Source organism: Lygodium microphyllum, chromosome 1 (genome assembly GCF_053477565.2).
Source record: "Lygodium microphyllum isolate KBCC chromosome 1, Lygodium_microphyllum_v1.1.10, whole genome shotgun sequence".
Classification (NCBI taxonomy): Eukaryota; Viridiplantae; Streptophyta; class Polypodiopsida; order Schizaeales; family Lygodiaceae; genus Lygodium; species Lygodium microphyllum.
The window spans coordinates 142,827,106-142,848,236 of record NC_141135.1 but is presented as its reverse complement, the minus strand read 5'-3'; the positions used below and the strand labels follow the sequence as shown (position 1 = coordinate 142,848,236).

Genomic DNA, 21,131 nt, shown 5'->3' with positions numbered 1-21,131 from the left:
AACAAAACACTCCAAAGGTCTACCTCATCCTCCACCCCCAACAAACAGCAGCCCCCCCTCCCCCCCCTCCCTTTCCAAAAACACTTTCCCTTTGCGCGAGTTGACCCGTGTGTAGAACACCTCTAGTGCTGGTCTCACTCTCTCTCCAGCATAGGAAATAGGACATAACGCCCTCAAAGATTGAGAAAAGATAGGGGGCCAGCGAGCAGCCCTGATGAACAAACCCCTGCTCCCCCCCTCTTGCCACCCAACCCTGATGATCACTGTGGTGGTGGTTGACTTGTATATAGGATTGTCTCCATACATCGTTTGGACTGGGTCGTACGGTATGATCCCTATGGTATCGTAGCATACCAGCTTGTACAATCCCATACAATAAAACTGTTGGATTTTTTCCATTGTGTGACACCGCACATATAAGGGTTCACAACTAGGTATAGGGAATCACATGTAGAGTGGAAACCAAGCAGGGCTTAGAGTCACTACTACTCCCTATATAGGTGTTTCCGGTAGCAACGCCATGGTATAGCTACAAAGCCCTTACACTCACCCCCACTTACTGGATTGCTATCCTTAGCAATCTAAGGGTAGAGGTTATTTGACTCATCTGGGGTCTCAACACAACTTCTTCTAATAAGCTGGCCAGTGTCTACCGGTCCAGGACTTGACACATTAGTAGGGTCTTAACACAGCCTTTACTATCAGATTGGTCAGTGTCTACCGCACTACGACTTGGGGGTCTTAACATAGCTTTTCCTATGAAGTTGGTCAGTGTCTGCCCATCTAGATTGCTTTGGTGCTTTGGTTTATTCTAGCTACCATGCGGATCTACCTTGGACTCAAGCGGTACTAGGCCTATGATAAGTCAAGTGATGACTGAAGGGGCATTGGAAGAAGTGTTGGGATTCTCCTTGACCCAAGTAGCGAAGGTGTCATTACCCCGTTCACGAGTCTCCACTTTCGAAATCCAAGTGGCTTCTTTGAGGGGGCGCCCATTTCACTTGGTGAGGTACTTAGGATACCCTTTGTGTTCCTGGCGCCGAAGGAATGCTTCTACTTCAAAGGAGCCATTGGAGTGAAGCAGTGAAATGTGCCACTCCCATTGGTTGTTAGGATAGAACCTACATAGAAGGGGGGCATGAAATGTATTATGGAAGCAGACGCTTTCTGGCAGGCCGAGCTTATATGCTACTTCATTTAGAACTTGAGTGATGCGGTAGAGTTGATAGTAGTGGTGATTGAATTTGAGGCTCATATGCTTTGGGATAAAAGTCTTTGAGTTTCTCTTGGAGTTCTATCCATTAAAAGATAGCGTATCCTTGCTCCTATTCTAATAGGTATAAACTAGCAACCTCTTCCTCTAGGTAGATGGTTGCCACTTCTCCCTTCTTGTCTCAAGTGATCCTAGCATACTTCAAGTATCTGTCTACTTCTGTGATCCACTTCTTGAAAACCAACTTGTCTCTCTCTTCTTTATACTTGGTGGGTTGGGGTATTTTGAACTTGCCATAGTCGTCTTCTGAATTGTCACTCTTCTCCTCTTCCCTATGGTTGTGTCTTTTGTCTTTCTTCTTGTCCTTTTTCTTGTTGCGTGCTTCAACTACCTTCTCCTTGTCTTTCCTTCTATCCTGAGCTCTCCTAGAAGTCTCCTCTCTCCCTAACCTATCCATCTCCTCTTGCAATTTGTGTCTTTTCTCCTCTTCCTGTTGCTGTATCACCCACTCTCTATAATCCTACTCCACTTCTAGTTTTCTTCTCCTTTGTTCTTCTTCCTCCTTCATTTACACGTTCCTTCAGATTGAGTCCAATAGACCTGACATGCCCTCCAACTGTCTCTCTAGTTTGACTACTTTCTCCTCTTGAGCCACTCTCCATTCTTGATCTCAGCTCTTCTTCATTTCTTCCATCATTGGGATGGGTGCATTCTCTCTATTGTCCTCCATGTGGTCATGGGAAGCCACACCTCGGCTTTTGATGTTGTCGACGTGGGGAAGCCGTGGTTCGCCTTTGGATGGTGGTCGTGTTGTGAGGAAGTCGTGTCACGTCTTCAGATGTTGGCTGGTGTTGGGGTTGCCATACCGAGGCTCGTCATGACAGGGGCTGACACGGTAAGGATCGATGCAATGTGGGGCGACATGTCGTGGGCCATCTCGACACGATTTCTTTGGGGCACTAAATCTTCTTTCCTGCTTCTGTGAGCATTCCTTCACTCTGAGCAAGATTTGCTTTGATACCAAGTGTGATGCACTTGCACTTGTTCACTCACTCAACATGGCACAAAAAGTAACACGATATGTGAGAGCAAGGTATACTCTTGTATTATTCAATGAAAGAAACATTACAATATAGACACATCCTAGGACTACACCCTCGTGATGTCGCACATATGAGGGTTCACCATTGGGTACAGGGAATTACACGTAGAGTGAAAACCAAGCAGGGCTCAGAGTCACTACTACTCCCTATATAGGTGTTTCTAGTAACAATGCCATGGTATAGCTACAAAGCCCTTAAACCACGCTCCCCCCCCCCCCCCCCCCCCCCCCTTTTTTTTCCCCTTCTTTTGGGGGGCCCACGAAAAAAAGAAACCCCTTCTCGGCTGCTCTTGATGAAGGCTTGAATGTAGGCTTATCTTCGACCGATGCCTCCACCATTGGTGGTGCCGACTTCAAATTCGGGTTCAACTCCAATAAAGCACAAAGAATGGAGGCTCGTGGGCCAACGAAGAAGCAATCCACTCTCTCTTAATCCCCTTGATCATATGCATGGGTTAGGCAACGACTCATGGACATTGAGATTGCATGCACCATCATGGAGTGGGATCTCGCATCTAATGTCCTAAAGCAAGAGCAATGGAAGAAGATGGTAAAAGCCATTGCCAATGTGGGTCCATGCAAAGGATGAACCCATGTCACCATGATAGGTGCGGACCAAGAAAATTGATGAAGAGAAGGAGAGGATTGATAGAACCCTTGATCCTAGTCAAGCCGCATGGATGAAGTGTAGTTGCTCCATTCTCATTGATAGATGGAGTGGAGGTAGAAGATGGGCATCATCAACATACTCGTGTCTTGTCCACTTGGCATATACTTTTTATGGGCCATAGACACTGGCAAGAGGAGGAGGAAAACCATAGACGCGCTCATCTACCTTCATGTTCGACAATCTATTATTGAGGAATTGTTGAGCTACATTATCATTAGCTTTCATTAAACAACCCTAAAACTCAAGTTAGTTAATGAATTTTAACAATTTATTTTAAATGGGAACCGTTTTAGAGAGTTTCAATGTTCCACATATAAACCCTAATTTGGGTGGCCCTAAACTTTTTATAAACAGATAGCTTGCCCTCCCACTCAACCCAATCTTGTTTTGTAAGTTTCAAGTGCTACAACTTTGTTGTCCACACCCCGTTCATGGAGGATATCTCAGTCAAAGTTGCCCCAGCATACTCCTGGCATTTGTTTCAAACCTGCAACTCATTGTCGGCACCTTGTGCCATTGTTGCCAGCTTTCACTTGCGTGTAGAAGGCTGTGTTTACATTTGGTGACTTGATCTAAGGTTGTGTTTGTTGCATCTACTTCCTTACCTAGCTGTTGGTGGCCACGCATAGCCACATTGTCAGTTTGGAGATTATGCATGATCTACACTAGGTGTCGCCATCTACGTACTTGCGTTTTGATCTTCTTGGTATCTTTCTGTCCGTCGCCTACACTCTGCTAGCTATGTCTACAAATTTCTCTCTGATTGTCTTACATAGATCCGGCATCTACATTGTTGTGTTTGCTGTTGCTAGACATCTTCAGAGATTGCCTTGCTATGTTTTGGGATCGATTGGAGTATGACACATTCTCCAACTCATAACTTTACCTTGCTTCTCAAGACACAAGAGTTCTAGGTACAATATTCATTCATTGCATAGTATGTTTACTACATTATCATTGGATTATTAAGATTCATTCGAGATTATTCATGGTATTCATTGACTCTGAGTTACCCTAACCCTAACTATGTTTTGTTATCAGTTTGTGCTTTGTTATGCGATTATATTTATGTTTTCTATGTTAGGGCGTTTTTTTGCAAGTGTACATTGTCATTTTAAAGAAGTTACTTTCTTAAGCTTTGAAGTCTCGTATTATTAAATGATCATGAAGCCTCTCTCTCTCTCTCCATATATATATGAGGCCAAGTTTCCATGATTATATGGATTCCATGTGCAAGCCATTGTATTTACTTGCTCATGAAGGATATCAAGAAGCTCAAGTGGGTGAAGAGGATGATGCTTAAAGCTACATCAATTTTCATCTTCTCCACGGTAAAGGTAAAGGTGCTTGCAATGTATCGCAAGCATAGCATGTTCGAGCTGAAGAAGCCTTGTTCGATTCGATTTGCTTTCATGTGGTTGTTTTTGAAGCGTCTTTATGAGGTCCAATCTACTTTTAGTAGAGAGTGGTGTCCACTCTATGGAGTGAGTGGGATATACATGAGATAGTGGAGACAAAAGCCATGTAACACTTTTGCGTCAATGAACAGTTTTGATAGAAGATTCATGCTATTTTGATTGCAGTGACTCCCTTTTGTAGGGTGTTATGCATGGCGATTGTTAGGAGTCGACCATGGACCTTCTTGTTCACTTCTTCAGAGCAACATTGGTGGAGATACAGGCTTGTATAGTGATTAGTTTTGGGGCATCCAATCTACAAGTCCTTGGCTGCCATCATGGATGATAGAGAGCTCTGATTAGAGAAGCTTGCCTAGTTGACTTGTGTGGTGCATGTGGATGACCGCAATGTAGTGCTAGAGAAGTGGCACTATGTAGATCAGAGAGGGCATGTGGGACATAGTTACCTTTGTATGTGTTATGGAGAAGATTGTACCGTATGGTATGTATCCATACAGATTTGTATGTTAAAACATAGTTGTTTATGTTGCCTCATCTTGGCGCATTCTCGCGGTTGTTTCATGGCCACCAACTTTATGTTTTCCACCCGTTTAAGCTAGTGTGGCACTTTGAGTGCGCTTATGCCTTGGATGCCACATTTCTACCCCAGCCCACTTTTGATTTTTTGATTTGGCCCTTGGATTCCAATTATACTCCGGGGCCTCTTTCTTCGACACTTTTCTCTCTTCCACCTTGGATCCCTCTCCTTCCACACTCTTCCTAGTGTATAAAAGGTGCTTCTTCCCTTCATTCTTCCTTGCCAAATGAAGAAGCATTCTCATCTCCAATTGTAAGCATCAGTTCAATCTAGGCGGTCAAGCTTTGTCACGGGAATGTGACATTTTGAGATGCTTTAATCTAGCCAATAACATTTGATTAATTTATTAATCAAATATTCAATGTTGTTTAATACATGTGATGTACATGGCAATTATTTCATGGTAACAGATCAAGGACCCCGAGGATGCAGTGGAGTGTCAAAGGCAAAAGTTGTAATAAGTTATACTTGACAGGTACTAGGTGGTACTGTTTTTGAGATTTTAGCCTAGACCAATTTAGTGGCTACTAATATCAGTGGTGACATTAGAGACTAGGTATTAATTAACTAATGCTAATCTACGGGTCAAAAACTGCTCAAGGATACTTGGAAGATAAATTGACTGGTGAAATTAATTTTTTGAGTACTAGAATAATTGTTACATTAATTTTCAAAATTAGTAATTTGAAAATTAATTTAATAAGTTGAATAATGTTGGAAAATGAGATTAGAAAGCTACCACTTGGCAAAACTTGCCCATGCAAGTGGCAGAAACGTTTTTTGGGGTGGGTGAAGGGCTATTCTAGCCATTGTGAGAGAGGAGGCTATTAGACATCAATAAGGAAGGAGATGTTGCTGATGTGATTTGTGGCCAACATGGATCAATCCTACAGCAAGTGATAGCAATTTGGAGCCCTCAAGCAGCACGTGACAGTAGTCCAAGGTCCTTTCGGTGGAGGTGACAGCATACACGAGGGGGTAGCAATCTTTGTGGTGGTCCTAAGCTGTAGGTGACAGCTTCCATGGTTGTTTGAGCATGGCAGTTATAGTTTTTCAGTATTTCTCGCAATGAAACTCTGAAATTTCTCTCTCTACAACATTCTCTTGTATCCCTCAGCCATCTCTCAAGTTACCTCAACATTTTCTAGTAGTTTAAGCCTTTAGAGAAAGAGGTTTTAGTTAATCTCTATTGTTGTAAATCCTAATTTACAGCAGAAATTAGGGTTTTGAGAGTTGCCTCGGGATGCATATTTAGAATCGACGGCCTAGGGCTTGAATTCTTGCAGTTGAAATTGAGGAATTTCAAGGACATCCAAGAGGCCAGCCAGCCAATATTAGATTTGGGGCTAAATTTGTCTTTTAAAGAGCAAGGTGAATACCAAGGGAAAAATTGTTTTGGAGGCTTGCTAGTCTGTTTAGACAGCAAGACGTACTTGGATTAGTGGAGGGGATGAGAATATCTCAATTCTAGTTTTTCCATTTGCAATATAAGATAAAGAAATACCACAAGGGGCGCTAGTTTTGGGGCCAACAGGGTGTCCAATGGCCAAGATTAAAGTGGTTAAGTGTATATTTTAAGTCTACAAGAATTTTATGTTGTTGTAATTAGTGCTTAATCAGGTTATTTACCACCCTATCCGAGAAGGAAGGTTGGTTTTAAGCTTCCATTCCTCTTCGCCCACCCCCTTTATCTTCAAGCAAGCTATCTATCAAGCCTATTCTCCCCTCCCTTTCCCACCACCACACCACACCACACCACCTCCCCCCCCCCCTCCCCTTCTCTCTCTCTCTCTCTCTCCAACTTTCAAGGCTCTCACTCTTCCTCTCTTTCACTCCTTTTCCTCACTTGCACCTCGAACTTCCAACCTTGAAGCCTTGGCGCTCCATCGACATCATGATTCATGAGAAGCACGAGGCCTTCAATTTACATGGATTGACACAAGGAAGTCCGACTTCCACCATTGGACATGCAAGTATTGTTGGAAGCACTACATAAGTGGTGTGGCTTGATGTCTCCAACATCCCTCCAAGACCGGGGGACAAGTTGCTCCTCCATGCAAGGAAATTTCTCAAACTATCATGGATGAGATTCTTGCTAAGATCAAAGGAGAATCTACTAGAGGAGAAGGAGAAAGTGGCACATTGACACCAACATGTATGGCTACTTATGAGGAAGCCTTGAATGTAGCCTTTATCTTTGATCGATGCCTCCACTACTAGTGGTGCTGAGTCCACATTTGTGTTCAGCTTTGGCAAAAGCCAAAGAGAGGATACTCATGCAGCACTGGAGGGACAATCCTCTCTCTCTCAAGCCCCCGGTCATGTACTTGGGTCAGTGATCTTTCTTAGAAAAAGGGACATTGAGATTGCGTACACAATGATTTTGTGCATTCAATGTCCTAAAGTAAGAGCAATGAAAGAAGATGGTGAAAGCCATTGCCAATGTGGGTCGATACGACGGATGGACAAGTGTCACCTACAATGACATGAGGATAAAGAAGATTGATAAAGCGAAGGAGAGGATTGATAGAGCCCTTGATCGAATCCAAGCTGCATGGAGAAAATTTGATTGCTCCATTGTCATCAACGATTGGAGTGATTGTAAGAAGTGGGGCATCATCAACATATTAGTTTCATGTCTACTTGGCATCTACCTTTTGTGGGTTGTAGAAACCAACAAGAGGGGGAGAAAAATAATAGGCACATTTATCTACCATCACATTCGGCAAGATATCATTGAAGTACAAATTTGTTATTATCTTTTTAAATTAGTTTATTTCATAATTTTGAGTTTTTTATGATAATTTAATGATCATGATTCATAAAGCCTCAACCCTCTCTCTCTACCTTTCATTCTCTTGAAAGTGGATATGGATGCATAAACCTATCCATGGTTTTGTAGCATTGGTACATCTGTCCTATAAGTCATTGGCGGTCATGGATGATAGAGAGCTCCATTCGGACTAGCTTGCATATTTGACTCATGTGAACCCCGTGTACAACCACAATGTAGTGCTAGAGGAGCTAGGATGCTACGCAGATTAGAGAGGGCATGTGGCATTTGCTTCTCTCACTTATTGGAGGAGAAAGTCACTTGTGAAGTCTTTCTTTTGGTGGCAAAATTTTGGATAGCGTTGGAGCTCTTCAGTCCTTGGCCATGAGAGTCCTCGCTCAGGATTGCTCTTTGGGTGCATGCAAGAGAAACTAGAGTGCCTATTCTCTCATTCACATTAAGATTCATAATGAGCTTAGTACACAACAGTCTGAGCGGCTAGTTTATTGCCGCACTAACTTATGCATGATGAGGGCTAGGATGAGCATGGGTAGTCTAAAGTTGGTAAACACTTAACCATAAAATTTAAATCATGATACATAAATTTAAAATGATAAGTCAAGTTTTAATTTGTTGTTTTGATCTTTATACTTCACAATTTAGAATTTACAATTTTATATATTGATACATTCAAGTTGACCCAAAACACTCTTCAAGTGTATATCAAGAGGTTGATGATGAGGAGAAGATGATCTTTGCAAAGCTCTAAAGAGAGCTTATAGTAGTAGACACTTGCAATTAGCGTACTTGTGGGTTAGGAGTTCGAGTAGGTGGCAGCAAGAGTGTGGTCATTCAGCACCCATGCATATCGAGAAGGGGTGGTTCGAGTGGCTTGTAGACATATGTGAGGTGGGGCTATAGTAGCTCTCATTCCGTGTCTCATGATGACGTCCCCTTCTTGCCTACATAGCCATTGTCTAAGAAGCCATCATTTGATGTTGATGGTAACCTCATTATGAGGATGAGTATAAGTGTCTCACCATACAATGCTGAGAAGTCATCTTTTGACTCTCTTGATGAGCACTCAGATAGTTTTGATGATGATGATACTGATGCCTTATCATAGGCCTCTCTCTTTTTTGTATCATCGCATCCACTATGATCCATGTATGTTCTAGTTGTATTGCATGTTGCGTATGCAATCAGGAGGGCCTAGCATATGTCAATTTTGGCATTTAACCTCATGTATTGATCTTATTTGTAATGGCATTGCTATTTTCACTTTGAACATGTGTTTTACCATTTATAGTTAAAAAAAATTAATTAAAAAAAAACAAATATTGTACCATACAATGATGTGGGATTTGCTTCTTCCACTTGTTGAAGGACAAATTCACTTGTAAAGTCTCTCTTTTGGTTGTAGAATTTTGATAATGCATTGGAGACTCTTCAGCTCTTGGTCACAAGAGTCCTTGCCCAAGAGCTCTCTCTGGGTGTATACAAGAGAAATTGGAGTGTCTATTCTCTCATACACAAAGATTCACAATCAACTTAACACACAACAACTAGAGTGGGTAGTCTATTGTCGCACTAACTTGTGCATGACGAGGGCTGTGCTTAGTATGGGTAGTTTCAAGCAAGTGAACACTTAACCATAAACAATAAGCCAAGTGGTTGTTTTCTACTTTCCGCTTTATGATTTAGTATTTATTCTCTTTATGTATATTGTGTAGGTGAATATTAATACTTTCAAGTTGATGGGTGTTAATCTTGTAAGTTTATATCAAGAGGTTGGTGAAGAGGAAGAATTGATCTTTGTAAAGTTGTATAGAGAGCTAATAGCAATTGATACTTGTGATACTTGCAGTGAATGTCCTCATGGGCAATCATCGACATTGACAAGGATGGGTTTGAGTGGTTTGCAAACTCATGTAAGGTAGGATTGTAGTAGCTCCAATTCCGCGCCGCATGATGACATTCCACCCTTGTCTAGACAACCATTGCTTAGGGAGCTATCATTTGATCAATGATGTTAACCTCACCAGTGAGGATAAGTACGAGAGTGTCTTAGCATCCGATCTCGAGGAGTCATTCTCAGGCTCTCTTGATAAGCACTCTAATGCAGATGGTCTTGATGATGATGATGATAATAGTGATACCTCATTCTAGGACTCGCTCGTTTTTGTATGTGCTCCTATGATCTATGATCTATCTTGTGGAGATGGCAGGCTCAATACATGGTGACATTGATGAACCATCTAGTTAGATGGGTCCGTACGTCTACACTTAGCGCATCGTTGGTTAGTACGATCCTCGCATGGCCATTGGCTTATCGCTTATTATATTTGGTTTGTTGCACCTACCTACAATTGATATAGTTATAGCGCTAGTCGATTAGTATAGGCTGTTATGCAGTGTTTGACTTAGTAGACCACTTTTCTTTATGTTGTATCTTATCTATAATTTGTGTACACTATATTGTGTGTGAAAGAAGAAAAAGAAACCAACAAGAAAATATTTTGGCCTCCATCTTTCTCGTGTTATTAAGTGAGCTTTCTCTTGTGTATATGGTGTGTGCTTGGTGCAACAGCTTAAGCAAGTCCCCCAACCATGCGATTTGTGATATGCTATCTAGCCACACCATTGAAAGATTTGGTTTTGAAGGTTGAAATGAAGGAGAAGAAGCAAGGATTCGAGTAAGCAATCAATGGGTAATAAGCTCTCTTATTCTTCTACTCTTTCTCTTGGATGGTACCTATGGAGGCATTAGAAGCAAGGTAGAGCAAAAATCTCGGATTGCTGTGAGATTTGGTATACGAGTAAAGCACTGTATATTTTTCTTTTTTTACCATCCAAGAGCATTTTGGGCTCAATTTTAGACTCGCAAGGTTGCGGACAACAATTTTAGGGTGTATTGCAATTTCAGTAATGTTGATCAAAAGTGGGTTTATAGGTTACAAATTTCGAATCTGTAAGTTTCAAGTTGTTTGCCTAGAAGCAAACACAAGTTTTATCTACTAACAAGTTGGAGATTACATGTATTATTGAGTAATTAGTGAAAAAAGTTGCTTAGTATGTTGTTGTGTACTTGTTGTGAAAGATTGTGAAAGACTCGATAATGATAGAGAATAGTGGAAACCCCATCATTGAGAAGTTAGACAAGAATAACTATCCATCATTCAAGTGAAAAATAGGAGCCAGAGCTAAGTAATCTTACGACTGCAGAAGAATTAAGGGCATAAAATAATGGAATGCAAAAGACAAAAAGTTGATGTATTGGCTATCTGTAGTCATTGATAATACTAGACTAGGACATATTAGAAATGCAGAAACTTTACATACAACTTGGATAATTTTGAAGAACATGTTTTCAGTAAATACAAAGAGATGGAAGATTCAACTTAAGCAAGAGTTGTATACTTTGAAGAAAGAGAAGATGTCTGCAAATGAGTGTTTTGAAAATGAGAAGCATTGGAGATGTCTTAGCAGTTATTATTGCAATTCTTGATGATGATGATTTGGTTTCATCTACTTTAGATAGCCTCAATAATGAGAAGGCTTGAAAATCATTTGTCACTTCTGCATATGTACAAAAGTTATTTTGAGGTTTTGATGAGTTGGTCTCTCTCATGATCACAGAAGGGATCAACATGCACGGTGAATCATTTGAAAGAATTAGTAAACAGGTTCAAGCATTTTACTTAAGCTCACAAAGAGGGTCTCTCTCATGATCACTGAAGGGATCAACATGCACAGTGAATCATTTGAAAGAAGTGGTAAACAAGTTCAAGCATTTTACTTAAACTCACAAAGAGGACGTGACAGATCCTTCTCAAGAGGCTGTAGTATAGGACATATTGGTGATAACCAACGAAATAGGTTAAATCAACAATTCGGTAAAATATAGGTTTTAGGAGGCCATGGAAACTTTAGAGATAGGGGGAGCTCTAGAGGAAGAGGTTGATGGCAGAACAGAGGTTCTAGTAATTTTGGTATTGTTCATTATTATTGTGGAAAAATAGGTCATATTACAGCCCAATGTCATGTTAAGAAGAATGATATCCACAGTAGTAAATTACAGCAAGGAAATTATGTATTGTCTTCATGACAAAATGAAGATAAAAATGGGTGTTTGTTTGTTATGTAACATATCATGAATACTGTTACAGAAAAGGGAACACATGATAATGTATGGTATGTTGATTTATGCGTATTTAATCATATGATCAGCCATGTTGAATGGTTTAGAGAGATGTAATATCTATAAAATCCAGATTATGTACAAATGGGTGATAATTCATGCCACCCAATTTCACACATTGAAAAAGTTTCCTTGTACTTGTATAATGATCGGACAAAGAGTTTGTTTGTTTGTTGGCCAGATAGTAGAGTAAGGATTGTAGGTATAGCTTTCTTGCTCTTAGACAATTGTACTAAACCCTAAGTCTTACTGGCTTCTAATTCAGCTATCTTCTCATCCATTGCTGTATCCCAATGAGCATGACCAACAACATCCTCAGAGAAAGTGGTCTTAATATCCTCAACCAACTTTACCATATAAGCTTAATGGTGAGTTGCATAACTTTCGAAACCAAATCTTTTAACAGGGTATCTGACCTTGCTAGACTTGCATACCACTGGAGCACTTAGTGGAGCTTTTACATTACCATTTACTCTTTGTACACTTGGTGTCCTAACTAAAGGAATATCAACCTCATTATCCAAACTCTTTGAACTATTGGAATCTCCATCAAACCCCAAATGACTAGCGGATGCATCACTAATATTTGATATTTTCTTCTTCCCTTTGTCTTTACATGCAATACTAGTAGATACACCTAAGGATGTGGAACTGCTCCTTAGTTTTCCAAACCAAGGACTAACTATAGATGTAGTACCATATGATTTTCCTAGTCCACTAAGGCTTCGTGATTTTTTCTTTTCTTTCTGCACATAACTATCATGATCATCATCATCATTCATTGCATCACCACTAGATGCATATCAACTCCTTATCTCATAAAAAATAACATTCATGCTCACTCTCAACTCACGTGTGACAAAGTTATAACAACAGTACTCTTTTTACTCTAAAGAGTATCCAATGAAAATACATTTTTCAGTCGTTGAATCTAGCTTCCTTCGTAGCTCATTTGGCACATGAATATAAACAATTCTTCTAAACACTTTTAAGTGTGACACATCGAGCTTCTTGGCTATAAAGCATTCTTTAGGGGTCATTCCATGAACTATAACTATGGGAGTTTTGTTCATAATATAGACAACAATACGAACAACTTCAGACCAAAAATGTTTTTGCAAATTCTTTTTAGCTATCAATGCTCCTTTAACTTCTGCAATATGCTTATTTTTCCTTTTGGCAATCCCATTTTATTGTGCGATGTACCTATAAGTAAATTGTCTCTTTATCCCATGAGATCTCAAAAAGTCATTAAATTCATTAGAGATATACTTTTTCCCTCTATTTGACCTGAAGTACTTAACTTTCAAGCTTGTTTTTGTTTCAACAATAATCTTAAAAGTTTTGAAGTACTCAAAGACATCGCTCTTTTCTTCAAGAAATACACCCACAACTTTCTGGAGCAATCATCAATACACTTGACTGTTGTGCTAATAAATGTACTTAGCCACTTAAATAGCCCGAAAATATGCTTATTTTAGGCTTATTTTAGCCAAAACCCTAAAACAGGGAGCGGATCGAGAAAGTTAAGTGGGAGAGGATCTAGAACCCTAATTTTCTATAAATTGGCAGCCAGCCCTCCACTCTTTCACAATCTCGTTTTTGCAGGTTTCAGGTGTTACCAACTTGTTGTCCACATCCCGGTCACGGAGGACATCTCAGCCCTTGCTGTCCATCACTGTTCCCTACAGTCTGGTGCCTGTTTCCAGCCCTCTACACGTTGATTGCTGCTGTTTCTACTTGGCGACTGACTGCTGTTCATCTGCACTGCTGTGATACAGGCTGCCACGCCAGCAAACTGCTGTGTTTATAGGCTCCAGTTGCCGCCCTGAGAGTTTTCTCTCTCCTGTTGCAGTCGCTGCAGTCTTTCTCTCACCTGCCTACAATCGTATTTAGTCTTTCTCTTTCCTGTAGGCTGTCCTGCTTGCGTTTTCAGTCTTTCTCTCTCCTATAGGCTCTGTTTTTAGTCTTTCTCTCTCCTGCATGCTGTCCTGCTTGCGTTTTTAGTCTTTCTCTCTCCTGTAGGCTCCGTTTATAGTATTTCTCTCTTCTCATTGCTGTCTGCATTAGATCCAGCTTCTCACTGCTGCGTTTGCTGGTGATCGACATCCAGAGGTTGCCTTGTTGCGATTCGAGGTCCGTTCGGAGTACGACACACTCTCCAGCTCATTACCCCTACCTTGATCCTAGAGATACAGGAGTTTGAGCTTCAGTATTCATTCACTGCATAGTGTGTCTGCTACATAGCATCGTATTATTAGTAGTCATATCATTTCATTTATTCACTGTGTTCATTGTCTCTGAGTTACTCTAACTCTAACCCTAACTGTGTTCTTTTTATCAGTCTATGCTTTGTCTTACGGTTTCTGTTTATGTTTCTGTGTTAGGGTATTTTTCTTTACAGTGACAAGATATATGTTGCCACAAAGAAATATATCTTGTTTAGGCTCCCAAACATCTATATGTACAACATCAAGTATATCCCTACTCACATATCTATCATGCGAACTAAGCTGACAGATGCAACTAAGTAAAGAAGTACGATGTTCCATATGTAATTCTTGCATGTTTGTTATGTAGCAATTTTACTGATGGTGTTTAGACATGTGTCGTGTTTTATAGCGAAGTACGTTTGTAGATAAGTTTTAGCGTTGTTTAAATACATGGAGAATCTCGAAATGAGAATATGTATACATATGTAGCTCAAGTCAATGATCATGAGTTCGAACATTGACCTTATTTTTGCTTTGTTAAATGAGGTTTCTTCTCTTCAAAAAATAGTACTTTTTACAACTTGTTGGGTGTCAATATAGGTGGTTGTACGCTGTCATGGTTGCATTTTACTTACAGATAGTAGCTTGCTCTAAATTCCTAGCTTTGTCTACGCTATAAACTATTCCTTCTATGTTAACCTCAAAGTCATCCTAGAACGGTTGGAATGTTTCTACGTCTTTTTTCATTTTCTTGACAGGATTTTTTCGATGTTGTTGGATTCTTTTCTTGATATTGTTCGTCTTTCCTACATACTCCTTGTTGGTTTTCTTACATCTTATGCTGTAGATTAAGTACTTGCGCTGGCAAAAGTTTGGTTTCTTCTTGGTTTGCTTCTGCTTGCATTTCTGCGAGAAAAGTTGATATTGTTATTTAAAAAAAAAAAAAAGTTTGAGAAGAAGTTATGTTTGAGAACTTGCCTGTTACGTAGATTATGTTGCTAATGGATCAGAGTTGGAATTGTGTTTTTGGGTATAGACCTCTCTGCTCAGTAGGTATGCGACCTTATCGATTGCTATTGTAGGATTGTTACGACCATGATTGTAGTGGTTTTTGTTAATGTAAACTTCTAGTGTGTCCATGCCTTCTTTTTTTGTGACTTCTATCAAGTGATTGAGTGAGATGTTAAATTTGTAGTGTAGCAGCTCAATTGGGTACGTTCTGATGCCGTATATTCTTGTATCCAGAAGCACTTGTTCGTAGTGGATTGTCAATTGAGTCTTCATGCTCAAGTTTAAGTCTGTTGAGCATGTCTTTGAGGAATCCTACATCGTAAGTGCATATGAGTTAGTATGCTTGTTTCAAGTAAAAATGAAGGTTGCAAACTTTGTAGGAGGTTGAGTACCAGTTGCGAGCTTGTCATCCGATGCAAGGTGCCGTTCGTTGTGGAGAATTTGAGTGCATGTGGCTATTAGTTTTTGGAGATCGGTATACGTTGCGAAGCCATTGACATATGTTGATGGCTTTTGCCCAACGACATTTGCCATTCTCATTTGGTTTGTCGTTACGTACCTGCGATTTTGTGTATTTGCAAGTCGGTTCTCAATCCCGTGTTGGGTGTTCCTGTGGTTTTGAATGTAAAGTTGAAACATCGCATGCATAGGTAAATGTGGTCAGGTGAAGTAATATATTTGTATTTTTATACATACTAGGTACATATGGATTATGCATATCTCATCTGGAGTCATCTTTGCCTTGACGGGTGTTGTGTATTTGTAAAGTATAAAATGAGGAAAGCACATTAGTATCTTAATAAATCTATTTGTAGGAGAAGAAATTTGGGATAGCACATTAGTTTTTTAGCTAACAATGTTTGGAAGAAGGTTTAGAAGATTGAATTATTGCTTACTACAAGAAGCGTAGACTAGGCCAATGATACGAAAATTTCCTTTTTCAGTTACACGGGAGAGCATTATGTAGACTAGGTCGGGTGCGAACACGCTTCTAATGTGTAGAAGTGCTTTTTGGTTAATTGTGGCTCCCCGATTTGATTGGGGATCGTGTATGCGAGTGTCAAAGATAACAATGGATTTATGGTGCCACTTGCTATTCATGCCGTGTTAAGCCGTGTTTGAGTGTATTCCTTCTGTCCCGTAAATCCTAATGGCTTCCTCAAAGGTTGGTGGTAGTGTGTTTAGCTCTGCTTTTAAAACTCCGTCTGAGCAATATAAATCTCTTGCGAATTCTACAATCATTATTGATAAGGTACATCGAAGCTCTAAATGGATCTTACGAGAGATAGTTGGAGCCCATATTTATGGAGAAAATCAGCTCTTTAAATTCAAGGCTTCAACTGTTTATATTGAAGATCAGGAAATACTTACGGTAGGAGATACTTTGGCTGAAGATCAGCATGTGAATTTGTTGTCCTTAGTTCTTCCAAAAATACAAAAACACCAACAAAAGAAAGAATACCCATATTTGTATTTAGGTTATATAGCTATAGGGAGAATTCCCCTCTTTTGCCAAGGTCTAAATGTTTCTTACATAGCAACCATTTTAGATACCAGACATGTAGAACTAATGGATATGATTTTAGGAGTTGCAATATCCCCTCTGTGCAATGGTCCAATCTTCTTTGAATTAAGGCCTAATTATTTAATTTCTATGGATGATCCCAATCTTCCGGAATTGCTCATGTTACACATTAGAACCATGGGGTTACAGACAAGGTTGTCCACGTCTGACCGATGAGTCAACTCATTCAACCCATCCTGTCGTGTCCGTTGCGTTCGGTCCCGAGCGGAACCATTCGACTGCGCCCCGCCGTGACCCATCCAGTTCCCTGTGACCCACCGTCTGTTGACTGTGCCCCGCCATGACCATTATGCCACACGTGAGTCCTTACTCCCATATGCCTGGGCCTTGCGGCCAATAGAGTCGTAAACAATCACTTTTTTTACCGTTTTTCTTATCTTTCATACCTTTCTTTTCTTCTTTCTTTCTTAGCTTTTTTTCTTACGTTTCTTTTTTTATTTTCTTTCTAACCTTTCTTTTTTTTTTCTCTTTCTTGAATCTTCTCTATTCTTTTTTTTCTCTCTCTATTTTTTTTTAATTTCTTTTCTTTTTCTCTATCTTTTATTTCTTTCTCACAAAGACTCAAGAGAAAAGATTAAAGATTAAAGTTTTAAACTAACAAGTTTAAAAACTCTTCCTCCTTTCCTCTCCCTCTCTCTCTCCCCCTCCCCCTGCTCCCCAAAAGGCGAACCCTAAACCCCAAAGCACTTTCCCTTTCTATAAAATCTCCCCTCCCCCACCATCTCATTTATCCTTCAAGTTCTCTACCCCTCCTACTCCTCTCAAGCTCTCCATCCTTCCTACTCTCTCAAGCTCTCTGCTCGAGTCCTCCCTTAACCTCTCAACCCTTCCAACCTCCTCCTCCATCAAGCTATAGCCTCTCTCCTCTCCATGAGGCTTTTCGCTTGCATTGTGCCTACTTCGGGGAGTGAAGGAGAATTCCAACACTTGCAAGTGGCAATGCAAGTATTGCCCAAAGGTCCAAATCTCATCCGTCACTCGCCTTCTCATCCACCTTTGCAAATTAGGAGGGTCCCGGTATTCCCGACGATGTCTATGAAGATTGTCGTTGGAAATACTTGCCATTGAAGCGATGCAAAGGCCTTTCAAGGGCAAGTGAGGAGGTGATCTCTCCTGATCATGAGGTCTCGGATGCGGAAGACGATCCCTCTCCAACTGTCTCGGTTTCCTCCGTTGGAGGGGCCTCTTCTATCCCATCTAGAAAAAGCCATTCAAGTGGTACACCTATGCTCAAGAGACAAGCCACTCTTGCCCAAGCAACGGGGCAAGTTTCCGGTCTTCTCTCCTTTCTTAAGGAGAGGCAAAGGCAAGCGGAAATAGAGATTGCACGCACCATAATTGAGTGCAATCTCTCTTTTCATATTCTCAATGGAAGCAGTTGGTGAAAGCTACTGCCGCTGTTGGTCAATGCAAGGGATGGTATGGTGTCACATACAATGACATGCGTACCAAGAAACTCGATGAGGAGAGAGAGAGGATTGATAAGTCTCTTGAGCCCCTGCATGCCGGTTGGGCGAAATATGGATGCTCTATCCGATCCGATAGATGGAGTGACAGAAAAAAAAGGGGAATTATCAACATCCTCGTCTCTTGTCCACTTGGCACATACTTCCTACGAGCAGTGGATACGGGCACAAAGGGAAGGAGAACCACGGGCTTGTTCATGTATCGGCACATACGGCAAGCTATCATTGAGGTAATGCTTCTAAATCCATTATTTTGTAATCTCTTCTTTTAAAATTTCAAATTTATTTTAATTTCATCGTGTATAATCTTGTAGGCTGGGCCGTAAAATTTGGTGCAAGTTGCCACAGACAATGCCTTGAATTGTGCATCTATGGGGCGGAAACTTGAGGCTGAGTTTCTGTCCATAGTATGGACACCATGCGCTACGCATCGTCTAGATCTTCTTATGGAAGATATAGGCAAGTTGGAATGGGTGGCGAGGATTGTCAACGATACTTGCATAATCGTTGGCTTTGTCATATCCAAGGTCCGAGTTCTTGCGATATATCGATCGTACTCGGACTTGGAGTTGAAGAAGCCCTTGAAGACTCGGGTTGCGGCCATGTGGCTTCTCCTCGAGCGTCTCTATGACATTCGCAATAAACTACAAAAAACGGTTGTGTCAGGTGAGTTTAAGGAATGGCTTGAAAGGGAGTCCACATCAAGCCAAGTGGAAACAAATGCCGTTTAAAGGCTTTGCTTAAAGGAGGAATTTTGAATGGATGTGAGGGACATTATCATTGCCATCACTCCCATCTACAAGGTGTTTCGCATGATGGATATGAAGGGGGCTACTATTGGCCTCCTCTATCATCTTATGGCGGATGCGATGGAGGAGATACAATCATCGACCATCTTGGATGGGAAGGTCTCTTTTTCATTGTATTGTTGTTTTTAAAAAAAAATGATTCATGCTTCTTTTTAGTTTTAGAATCTATATTTCATATTGTCTCACATTTTCTTTTCAAATTTCACCTCTAAATCTTCTTCTCTAAATCTTTATTATCTTACATCTACTATAGTGATATCTTGGATACAATTCCTAAAAGAGATGACATTCTCTTTTTGACAAAGAAAAGATGGGAGTGGATGAAGCGACCCATACATGTGTTTGCGGCACTCTTGCATCCTGCCTTCAAAAAACCCTCTCTTTGTGGATGCCAATGTCCTTGTCGATCGTGATACCTTTCTTCCAAAGGCTTGGGCGGAAGAGCACCATGGTGCCTTCCTCCAAGAGCTCATTAATTATAGCGATCAAGGGGGCACCTCTTTCGCATCTACCATTTGTTGGAAGCGGGAATCGTTGGTGAAGCCTCTTTTTTTGTGGGAGTCATTTGGCTATCAATTGCCTCACCTCCAAAGAGTGGCCTTGCGCATTCTTGGATAGGTTTGAAAATCTATTCTCTTTTTTCATTTAATTCTAGCTACTTTAAACTTAATTTTTCTTCACATGGTTTAGGATTGTTCGTCAGGTGCATGTGAGAGGAATTGGTCCGCCTATTCCCTCGTGTACACCAAAATTTGTAACAAGCTTAGCACACGACAATTGGAGTGACTAATTTATTGTCGCTGCAATTTACGTATGCTACGCAATATGCATGAGATGTCTATGGTAAGACAGGTATCGTATATTTAATTTTTATACTTTTTAGTTCATAACTTTATTCAAAGATTATGAAATATATTTAAAGAAGTTTCATTTGTTTAATCTAAGTTTTTCATTCTTTAAATGTATAGATAAATGTGGATTCACTCAAGCTCTCCGCTAGTACACTTAAAAGTGTGATTCGCGAGAGAGACTTGGAAAAGGAGCAAATCTTTAGGGAACTTTACTTGGATCTCAAGGAGATAGACCGGCGGGTCTCTCGCACTCGTGCATGGCGTGTCCGTGTTGTTATTCGCCCTTGCGCCAGTAGCAATGGAATTTTTACTTTGGCATCCACATTGGCTGCCCGTGATGCTTGTGGGGCCCTTGGATGCTACACGAGGCGTGAGAGTGGCTTGATAAGTACTCCTAGTTCGGCCCAGGAGGACATACCTATCACTGCCTCTCACCTAGAGCTTAGAGAGCCCGAGTATGATGACGAGGGCAATGTCATTAGTAAAGGTGATTTTGTTGAGGAGGGTGATGGCTCCTCAAGCGGTGACAAGGATGCTTCCACCTTCGATGCCGAGAGTGATATGAGCACCTAAAGTAATCATGTATCTTGATTCGGATTGAGCCATGGATGATGGCTTTTATCTCAATCCATTTTTGTACACTTTTTGTATGAGATTGCACATCTGGCTCATAACAAAGTTATTGGTTTCATTATTCATGCTACATAGTACACTCTCGAGTCTTGTTTCAACTCTCTTTTGCACTTTTGACTTGAATCTCTAAGTTTATGTTTTAATTTGTAAGTCCAAACATTAAGTATAGACTTAATATTATATGTATTTTTTCTTTCATCAGACGTAGGTCCAAGATTTATTAGTCCGATTAGTACCGTACTTCCACTGCTTTCGCAAACTGATAGAGGTGGTCAATATGATCCTTGATTGGTTCAGAAAAAACCAAGATGTCATCAATGTAAACCAAACAAAAAGCAAACTTAGCCAGAACTGAGACAGTCCATCCTTGGAAATATATGGGAGCGGTTTTGATCCCAAAGAGAAGAACAATCCATTGATAATGGCCATGTACTACATAGAAACCTGTCTTCTGGTTTCGAGGGGAGTTGCCAAAAACCTGATTTAAGATCAAACTTACTAAAAATGTGAGTTTTCTTAAGCTTGTTGATCAATAGATCCTTTAAGGGTATAGGATGTCCATTGCCAATTAAATATTTATTAAGGCTTATGGTTAATGACCATTCGCTT

The 21,131-nt window shown here is 40.5% G+C and overlaps 1 protein-coding gene and 1 pseudogene across 2 annotated transcripts in view; both read left to right on the top strand.

Moving 5' to 3' along the window:
• Positions 1-21,131, top strand: part of LOC148041760 (P-loop containing nucleoside triphosphate hydrolases superfamily protein) — a 113,627-nt gene that overhangs the window by 76,323 nt on the left and 16,173 nt on the right. The gene's annotated exons all lie outside the window — the stretch shown is intronic.
• On the top strand, positions 1,950-20,462 carry LOC148041761 (uncharacterized; annotated as a pseudogene).